The sequence below is a fragment of the Buteo buteo genome, chromosome 13 (assembly GCF_964188355.1).
Source record: "Buteo buteo chromosome 13, bButBut1.hap1.1, whole genome shotgun sequence".
NCBI lineage: Eukaryota > Metazoa > Chordata > Aves > Accipitriformes > Accipitridae > Buteo > Buteo buteo.
This window is the reverse complement of record NC_134183.1, coordinates 15,416,518-15,426,282: the sequence shown is the minus strand read 5'-3', so window position 1 is coordinate 15,426,282 and position 9,765 is coordinate 15,416,518. Positions and strand designations below refer to the sequence as shown.

At 52.8% G+C, this 9,765-nt stretch overlaps 1 pseudogene; it reads right to left on the bottom strand.

The window, feature by feature from the left end:
- Positions 1 to 483: 483 nt before the first annotated feature.
- Positions 484 to 8,780, bottom strand: LOC142038559 (cytochrome P450 2C5-like; annotated as a pseudogene).
- Positions 8,781 to 9,765: the final 985 nt, after the last annotated feature.

The following is a 9,765-nucleotide window of genomic DNA, read 5'->3' as shown; positions in this document are numbered from 1 at the left end:
ACATTAGTTGTTTTTGCTGGTGTCCACATACACCTCTAGCATCTTTGCCAAACTTCAGCCCCCCCCCCCCCCCCCCCCCCCCCAGTGTAAGGCTTTCCTTCCTTTTAGGCACAACACCAGCCACAGCATTACGTTTTGGAATTCAGGTTGTGCTGGTGGAAGACCTTACACCTGGCAGAATGACATCTCAATCAGCAGAAGGGAAGACACTGTCTTTCATGTCTTCACTAAGAGCATACTGTCAGCACCTCGGCAAATTTGGGAAGTGACTCAGAGCAAAGATAGGCATCTGTTGAATGGCATCACCTCCTCTTGCATGGCACTTTGAACTTTCCAGCTAGCTATTGCCATGGTCTGCCGTGCTTTTTTCCAAAATGACCCAGAACAGAACTGTACCTTGGCAGTGCCTGTTGTTAGTGTCCTGGTATGAAACACCATTGATTTTTTCCCCCCCAGTATTAAATACTCAGGTATTGGTACCCATCATACTAAGCTGGCCAGTTCTTGCAAATGAGGTTTTACTTTTAAGAGCTGCAGAAGAAGTGCTAGCAGACCATAGTGGAAACTGAATCCGGGCACTGGGCTGAGGACAGTTGTCTTCCTTGAAGGTGCTTTGGGATTCAGCAAATGATCCATGTACATCTTCATCTGGAAGAATTAAGCAAAGAGTCAAACCTCGAGAGTAGGCATCTTGGAGCTGAATTAGGGGATTACAGAAGTTAAAATAGTATATTAAGTATCTAATAAATAATGCTATATTATTTATTCTGCCCCTTCCAGCTATGCAGAATTAGTCCCTTCAGTGCTTTCTTTAGTATGGTTTTCATTACTTAAAACATTCAATTCACAACCACGCCTCCAGAGATGTGTTGCCCAGGATTCATGAGGAAGTTTTTTTCATTACATTGTTGTCAACTATGCTCCATTATAAGCTATATTCCTCTTCCCTTTAACGATCACCTCATTTACAGGGTTACTGCACACTGGCACAGGCATACAGGCTGGCACTGAGGCAGAGCCGGCCCTGGGAGGCTGATGCTGGGTCAGGATAAAGCTCCTAGCTCCGAGTCCCACCAGCCCCATCTCCTGCTGCCAGGAACACCACGTTCCCTCCATGACTTGTGCTTGCCCCTGGCTTTGCCCACTCATTTCCTACAGCTGGAAGGATCAGAGACCTAAACGATACCAGATTTGCAGTATGAATGAGAAGGTTAATAGCATAAGGCAAATAAAGCTACAATTAACAGTTATGTCGGTTGGGCAGTTTCTTTTAGCAGTTACCCTTTGTACTGCCCGCATGGGGAGTTTTGCCACATGCAATAAAATACCTGCTAAAGAGGGGAACAGCCAGAGCAGCAGCATCATGAACTGCCAGCCTGCTGCAGGTGACCGAAAGGAACCTGGGTAATGTTATCTCCATCTGAGCATCACCCCTGGACCACAGGGCTCATACCCAAGAGGTGGCTCTGACACAGCCTGGGCATCTCCCCTGACTGTGGGCTGGCCCAGAGCATGCCCTGAGAAAGCTCAGGGGCAGATCTTGATCTCCAGCACAAACAGAGGGTGACTGCAGCCCCCCACACTCCCCGAAGCACAGGAGATACCTCCCGAACAGCTGATAATCCCAGCCCTACCACTCTGCAAACAAAAGCTCATTCCCTGGAGAAGGAAGAACACCGGCAAAGGCTGTGTGCTGGTCCTCTCTGCCACCAGCCCCGCAGGGAAGGCCTCTGTTAAAAGCCACGCACCGCGGTCCTGGGTGACACCCTCCTGCCCGGCGCACGGACAGTTACCGTCCCTTTGCGTTCCACTCGGCCACCTCGCAAGTCTCAGCTGGGAGAAACCGAGAGGATTTTTGGAGCTCAGGGGAATCCGGCACAGCCCCACCAAGGCAATACCTGCCTTTCCCATGCTGATAACCTCAAAAGGCACTAAGGGGAAAACCACCCCGGCACCAGCCCCCCCAAACCCCGCCGGCCGGCCTGCCCTAGGTGCGAGGGGTTGGGTCCCCCGCTTTCTGCCTGGTAAGCAGTCCATGAAGCATCACCTGAAGATCTGTTCCGTGTCCCAGCATCCCCACTCCCGGGCTCAGACAAGACCATTTATCCCCCCCCCGCCACCGGCCCCGGGGATGCCGGAGCCCCGGCCCCGCCGTTCGGTACCGCCCGCCCATCCCCGCCGCGTCGCGGCTGCTAGGAGACACCCGCTACCGTATTGCTGCTAATAGCCGCCCCTCCCGCCCGCAAACAGCCGCTAAACGGCACCCGGCGGGTTTCGGGGTGCCCGGGCAGCGAGGATGGGGAGCCCGCAGGCAGGGCAGGGGTCCCGCAGAGCCTCCGGAGCACAAGTCAGCCTGGAAAGGAAAGCAAACGGATGGAAAAAAATCCCGGGGAAGTGGGAGAGCAGTCGGTCTTTGGACATGATGGCGTTTGGGTTTCTAGACACAGACACCAGTAAGTGTTAAGCCGGACAGCGCTGATCCAGGGGGTGTTCGGGAAGAGATTGTGCAAAGGTGGTTCACAATCAGCTTGCTTCAGTCTAACACACATTTTTTTACTTAGTTTCCCAAGTCCCAAGCTTCCCCAGCTTGAAAAAACAGAACTCATTTAGTCATCTAATGAGTCAAAAATGCATGTAGAATAAGAGTAAAGGCTGGTTCATCCATCATTTGGGAGAAGGTAGGAGGATTAACTAGGTCATAAAAAAAAAACCAAAAACAACAAAAAAACCCACAAACTTTTGACAAGAAGAAAGAGCATTGCAGAACAGCAGAACAGGCAGGCAGCAATAAACTCATACCCCCTCATCCCTTGCACAGACGGGCACAAATGCATTAGTATAGCAGGGCCACATACCTGGGTCTTGCTCTGTGCATGGCAGGTTTGGGGCTCTCACTGTGCCAGTTTGGGTCTTTCACTTGTAGAAGGAGTGGAAAAGACAGCGCTGGATGGGAACACAACACACTCTGCCCTGCAGAGATTTCAGTGCTGCCAGTGCAGTGGTTTCAAGTTTGGTGCATGCAAAACAAACATGCTGTGCGAAGCTGGCAGCCCTACGGGCTCAGGCACACAAACCACCATCCCACACACACCCCCATGCAGGATTTTAACATAACTCTTTGGCAGAAGGAGCAGTGAAAAGCAGGGCTCTAGCCTCAGCCATTCTTCTCCACAGGGTTGTTTTCCTGCCACAAAGAGCTACCTACAGCAAATCCACCCCTGTTCATCAGTTCCAAACACAGCTACAGGCTGCCTCTGTGTGCTTCCTTGTTTAATTAAATCAAACTTGGAGTTTCTCTCTGCAGAGATCACAACCCCTCCCAGAGATGCATTTCACCACCTATGCACAGAAATGCTCCTCTCACAAAGGTATCTAGGAAATAATCGTTACTTGCAAAATGGTCCATTTGGTGTGGCAGCACCCACCATCGAGAAACTGCCGGTCCAGGGTGAAAGAAGTCTCCAGCATCCCCCATCTCACCTACCTGCAGGAGGGTACAGGCACCTCTCCCCAGGGCAGGCTCCTTGCTGTCCCCCTCTCCATGCCTGCAGGGATGTGGAAGCATCCCAGCAAGCCAACACCCACCAAAACCAGCCCCGAGATCCCCCATATAAGCCCAATTGCCTCCCTACCCTCCAGTCCCAGGCTTCAGAGAGACCCCAAGCCCCACTACTGAGACAATACCCTCTGCCACAAGCCTAACACCCTGGCCAGAGGGAACAGGAGGGCTGGGAGCACGTCCCACACCACCAGCTCCTCTCACATAACCCCCAGAGTTACTTTACCAGCTGCACATAAGTACACAGAGCTGAACCAACACCTGAGGGTATTTGCTAGAGGTAAATATTGACATGGAGCACAGCACAGCCTAGCAGCTGAGATAGCAAGCTGAATATTGTTATTTTTTTATCTCTGTTCTCCCACATAGTCTTCCTAAGCTACAGCTCTTCTGTGCTGCAACTCAGCCCTTTTATTGGAAACCTGTGCTCCTTCTCCAGCTGGGATAATTTTGCTGGAGCTCAGGTGGCTCTGCCTGTCCCTGATGCAGGCAGGGCTGCCTGCCTGGGGAGCCCTCCCCATGGTCAGAACCATGGGGATTAGTGTTTTGAAGCAAGCAATAAATTCCTGAGATGCGTAAGATTCATTTGAAGATTAAAGCTGTGGAGGCAAATCAGCTAAAACAAACTGAATGTTTTCCTGGATCAATCTGTCCTGGGACACACAAAAACCTGGGAAAGATGAAGACACCCCAGGAACAGACGTGGAGCTGAAGTCCCATATCTGGGAGGTTTGCCCTGGGAAGCACTGGATGCAATGGGAAACATACTGGTTTTCCAAGACCTGGAGACACATTCAGCTGCCTGCTGGTGGAAGGAGGAGCCCAAGCCATCACTGAGGCTGGGCAGGGTGGGCATGTGTCTGGGTCATTTTTCCTTTGCACAGGTATTTAAAGAAAAAAACCTTTTCTTTAAAGTCCCAATATTTTGGAATAAAGGCTGGAGCACACCTGGGGGCTAGCAAGTAAATTCCTCTTCATGCAGGGGTGGTTAAAGCAGCACAAGCACGGAAGGCATACTGAGCACCCTGAGAAGGAAGCAGTGACTTTGGTGGCAAAATACTTCTCACTTCCCAAGCACGGCACCCGTCTCCTATAGCACATTTCCCCCCGCACATCATTTTCTAACATTTTGATGGCCTAAAGGTTGTTCACAAGGGCTTCATCCCTGTGCAATGGGATGCAGGGATGGGAGTGAGTGTGACTTGCAGTCGCAGACTTTCTGTAATGCTGGAGGGTACAGAGAGGGGGCAAAGCAGGGAAGCAGAAGTATTAGGTGCTTGTCACCTTGGTTGTTGTGGCTGGCTCGCACACCACCTGTGAAGGGCAGGGAAGCCTGAGCATCACCGCCCTTACATCAAGAGACACTGTGAATATCCTTATAAACACCAGCATCCAGTTACGACAGTTATTTTTATTGCAGAAGCAATTCTTAATCTCTCACCAAATGAGGGGGTGCCCAGCCCCAGCAACCCTGCACATGTTCCTGGGGGAAAGAGGTGTTTTGCAGGACAGGCAAGGGACACGGGTGTGTGGGCAGAACTGGCAGCAGCATTCACCTCCCTCTACTCCTCTGCTAAAAGGTTTATCTCCATCTCCTCCCACCGAGGATTGGGAAAGGCCTGGGACCTTCAGGAGTGAGCAAACAGTCCGGGGGCAAAGACAAATCTCATTCAAGCCCCCCTGCCACCCCTCCCCTAAGGGACACAGGGGCCCCAGGGTCACAACTTCTACTTTGGGGATGGTGTGGTCCCTGAACACGACGTCCTGTGTTGCCATCCACGGGAAGTTCTCCATGTGGGTCTTGCGGAAGCGCTGCAGCTCGTGGATCACCGCGTTGGTGTACGGCATCCTCAGCTTGTCCTCCGACCTGGGAGGACATCAATCTCCTCTTGGACCTCGGCTGGGAAAAGGCAGGCGTGGAGCTGCAGTGCTTGCTGTGCAAAATCCCCCCTAATTTCTTACTGGCCTCCATGGGCACCTAACCTAGAGCCAAAGGATGATCTAGCAGAGAGGGGCAACCCAGCACAACCTCTTGTAGAGACCAGAAATAGGGTCTCTGTCCGCATACCTCCCCAAATCAGGCAGGTTCAAAGCATCTCTCATAGGCCGGTCTGGGGCCATCTGCACAGGCAGGGATGGAGAAAAGGGAGCAGGCAGCTGGATCTCTCTGGCCTGTGTGAATCTGTGTCTAATGGCTCTCACCTTTGGGTGACCTATGCAGGATGATTTTGGTCTTCTGCAAACGGGCCCTCCAGGACTGGGACTGTCTGTCTGCACCCTTGCTGCACCATGACCTCCTCAGGCACAGGAAGCAGTCGCATTTTGCTGCCCTTACCTTGAATATGGGGGTATTTTGCCAAGATCAAGAGAAAGAAGACCAGGAAGTTGCTAGTAGTCACTGTTCCGGCACCAAAGAGGTCGAATACTGACATGACCAAGTCTTCGTTGCTGTACATGTTCTCCAGGCTGCTCTTCTCCTGCAAGGATGCAGTGGGGAGGGGATTCAGTATTGTCTGGGTGATTTTCCAGGCTGTAGCCAGGTCTGGGGACCACACGTATCCTGTGACGCTGTTGTGTGCCCTCTGCCTGCCGCAGGGGCCAGGGTGGACAGGACCCATGTCACCTTTGAGTTCTGCTAGTAGTTCCACCGAGTGCTGGGCCTCCTGCTGCACCCGCTGCAACGTGGAGTTCTTTCCCATCCTGAAGTCCTGCAGGGTGCTGAGCGTGAACCTCCGCAGCTCCTGCCACTTCTTCTCATTGCTGGAGACAAAACCTGGAGGGAGGCAGTGGACACCACTCACCTGCCCACCCTGCCGCTCCTCCCCAGGAACAGGGACCCTGCTCTGAACCCAGCTGAGGAGCAATAGGGCAATAAGCCAGGGAATGACCCTGGTGTGCGCACAGCGTCCTTGAAAGGCTGAGGATCTTTACAGAAACTCAGAACAAAGCTGGAACTGACTAACTGGAATTAATACTGTCCTTGGACAAGAGGATTAATAGTTGGAGGGACTTGCAGAGTGGGAAATGGGTGTGTGAGGTCTTGGGTGTTGAGTCCTTCACTGAACTTGAGAATGGCCAGCTGCAGTTGGGAACTTTCTGCTCACCCAGAGAGCAATAGTGTCTAGAAGAAATCCAGACACCTACCATAGTCTTTCGACAGCTGCACCAGAAGGGGTATTTCAGGTGTCCCTCCAGACTCCTCGGAGTGGCCCAGCAGAGCATCCTTCACCACCTCATACCCACAGAGCACCACCACCGGCTTCAGCCCCAGTCAGACGGTGAAGATGGGGCCATACCTGCTGCTGAGCTGGGGGAAGGATGGGAAAGCTGTGGGGAATGAGGGTCCCACACCCCAGCTGTTCATTTAATTTTAAATTAGGTCTCATGGCCACAGTGCTGGTGAGTGCACGGGCAGGGAGGGGAAATGCCTCCCTCGAAGCCAGCATCCTTGCCCCGCTCCCATCCCAGCCCTCTCTCTGGGGGGTTTCTGATCCCAATGCCACTTTGGGTGTTCAAAGCATGTGGTGGGTTGACCCTGGATGGATGCCAGGTGCCTGCCAAAGCCATTCTATCATTCCCCTGCCTCAGCTGGACAGGGGAGAGAAAATATAACAAAGGGCTCATGGGTCAAGATAAGGACAGGGAGAGATCACTCAACCAATTGCCGTCACGGGCAAAACAGGCTCAACTTGGGAAAATTAACTTAATTTATTACCAATCAACCAGAGTAGGGTAATGAGAAATAAACCCAAATCTCAAAACACCTTCCCTCCCCCCTCCCTTCTTCCTGGGCACAGTTTCACTGCCAGATTCTCTACCTACCCCCTGCAGTGGCACAGGGGGACGGGGAATGGGGGTTATGGTCAGTTCATCACATGTTGTCTCTGCCACTTCATCCTCTTCAGGGGCAGGACTCATCACACTCTTCCCCTGCTCTGGCATGGGGTCCCTCCCACAGGAGACAGTCCTTCATGAACTTCTCCAATGTGGGTCCTTCCCACGGGCTGCAGTTCTTCACGAACTGCTCCAGCATGCGTCCTTTCCACAGTGTGCAGTCCTTCAGGAGCACACTGCTCCAGCGTGGGTCCCCCACGGGGTCACAAGTCCTGCCAGAAAACCTGCTCCGTGGGCTCCTCTCTCCACAGATCCACAGGTCCTGCCAGGAGCCTGCTCTAGTGCAGGCTTCCCACAGGGTCACAGCCTCCTTCGGGAACCCACCTGCTCCGGCGTGGGGTCCTCCACGGGCTGCAGGTGGAGATCTGCTCCACCGTGGACCTCCCTGGGCTGCAGGGGGACAGCCTGCCTCACCAGGGTCTTCCCCACGGGCTGCAGGGGAATCTTCGCTCCGGCGCCTGGAGCATCTCCTCCCCCTCCTTCTTCACTGACCTGGGGGTCTGCAGGGTTGTTTCTCTTACATGTTCTCACTCCTCTCTCTGGCTGCCATTTCTGTCTGTCCCAGCAACTTTTTTTTCCTTCTTAAATATGCTCTGCCAGAGGCACTACCACTATTGCTGGTGGGCTCGGCCTTGGCCGGTGGTGGGTCCATCTTAGAGCCGGCTGGTATTGGCTCTGTTGGACACAGGGGAAGCTTCTAGAAGCTTCTCACAGAAGCCACCCCTGTAACCCCTCCCGCTACCAAGACCTTGCCACTTAAACCCAATATAGCCTGCCTGCACACCTGCCTTCACGCCTGCCTTCACTTAAACCACACTGCTCTTTCCTACATGCACATCTGCAGTGTATTCTTTTCTCTGGGGAGCAGCTCTGGACGGCAGCAGTGCTGCAGCCTGGAGAGGGGTTACTGTCACTGCCATGGGTCCATTACAGGAGAAGAAAGACTTCAATAACAGTATTGATTATGCTACCAGTAGCAGGGGTTTAGGCAATTCTGGCAGAGCAAAAGAAGAGGGAGGGGAAAAAGAGAAAAGAAAGGTAGGAAAAGAGCCACCTGCATGATTCCCCTTTTATTTTGATACGGGACATACATGCTTTCTCTCCTGCCGGGGCTGGGAGTGGATCTGGCACTGCCAGCTCCTCTGTTACCTTCTTGTAGGTCCTGTAGAGGGGCAGGATGTCCTTTTGCCATAGGTTGCCCAGAATGGGCCATGGGGCTGGTCCAGGCAGCAGCTTGGCTTCTCTTCTTATTGCTACTCCAGACCAGGAACCACAGGATGGAGAGGAGGAAGAGATTAACAAGTACCCCAGCCGGTCCAGGATCCATTCTCGCCCATGCTGCCTAGCAGGGAAAAAAAATCAAGAATTTCCTCCTCCAGGGGGAAAATCACAACTGAACAGTGAGCAGAGAGGAGCCAAAACGTGCTGCCTCTGCCCTTCCTTGTGCTTTATATAGGCAGAGCCCTTCCTACATCCCCAGGGTCATCCCCTGCGTCCCTCGCAATCCCCAGGCGGTCAGTGACACAAACACTGGTTTCTCCCAGCCAAGCACACACCTGGCCACAGCATGTTGTAACACAGCTCTCAAAGGGCTGACATAGGCTGCTGGAAGCATTGCAAACCCCCACATTGCTGGGGGAGACAGCGGCTCTCCCCTCCCTACCTTGCTAAGTTACTTTTTGCTCGGTGCTCCCTTTCGGTGGTATGTGATGGAAGAAGTTGTCACCATCCTGCAAAATCTCGCATGTCACCATAAGGTCATTGCTTGTTTTGTTGTTCCCTTGCTTACCAGTGCAATGACCCAGGAGGGAACATTCTTGTAAACAGAAACTGAGGGAGCCTGGGAGTGGGGCATGTGTGGCTGGTCAGGTACCTGTTGGGTGATCAAACTCCTTTCTGATGGAAAATGGATCAGAAAATAGGAAACCCACATTTTTTTTTCTGAAATAATTTGGTGTTCTGCTTGGGTTTTGAAGGAACGTCAACCCAAGGTGTTGTGGTTGTTGCAGGTGTGGGGTTAACTATTCCCTGGGCTCCTCCAGCCTCTTCAGGGCTCCTCTGATGTTTTTGAGCGTCTCACTCTGAGCACCAGTACATCTGGCTGCACGTGAGCACATCTGGCACTGCCTCAGCCACCACACCTCTGGTCAAGAGCGCTCACAGCCCTTGGCTGAGCAAACTGGTCCCAAGCCAGTTCCCAGCAAAGGATGCGATTTCTCCTGGAGGAGAGGGCTGGAGGAAAAGAGAGAAGAGGTTTGATTTCATGCTAGTCCCTGCAGTGGAAGGAGACCCTTAGCAGAGGGCATTAAATA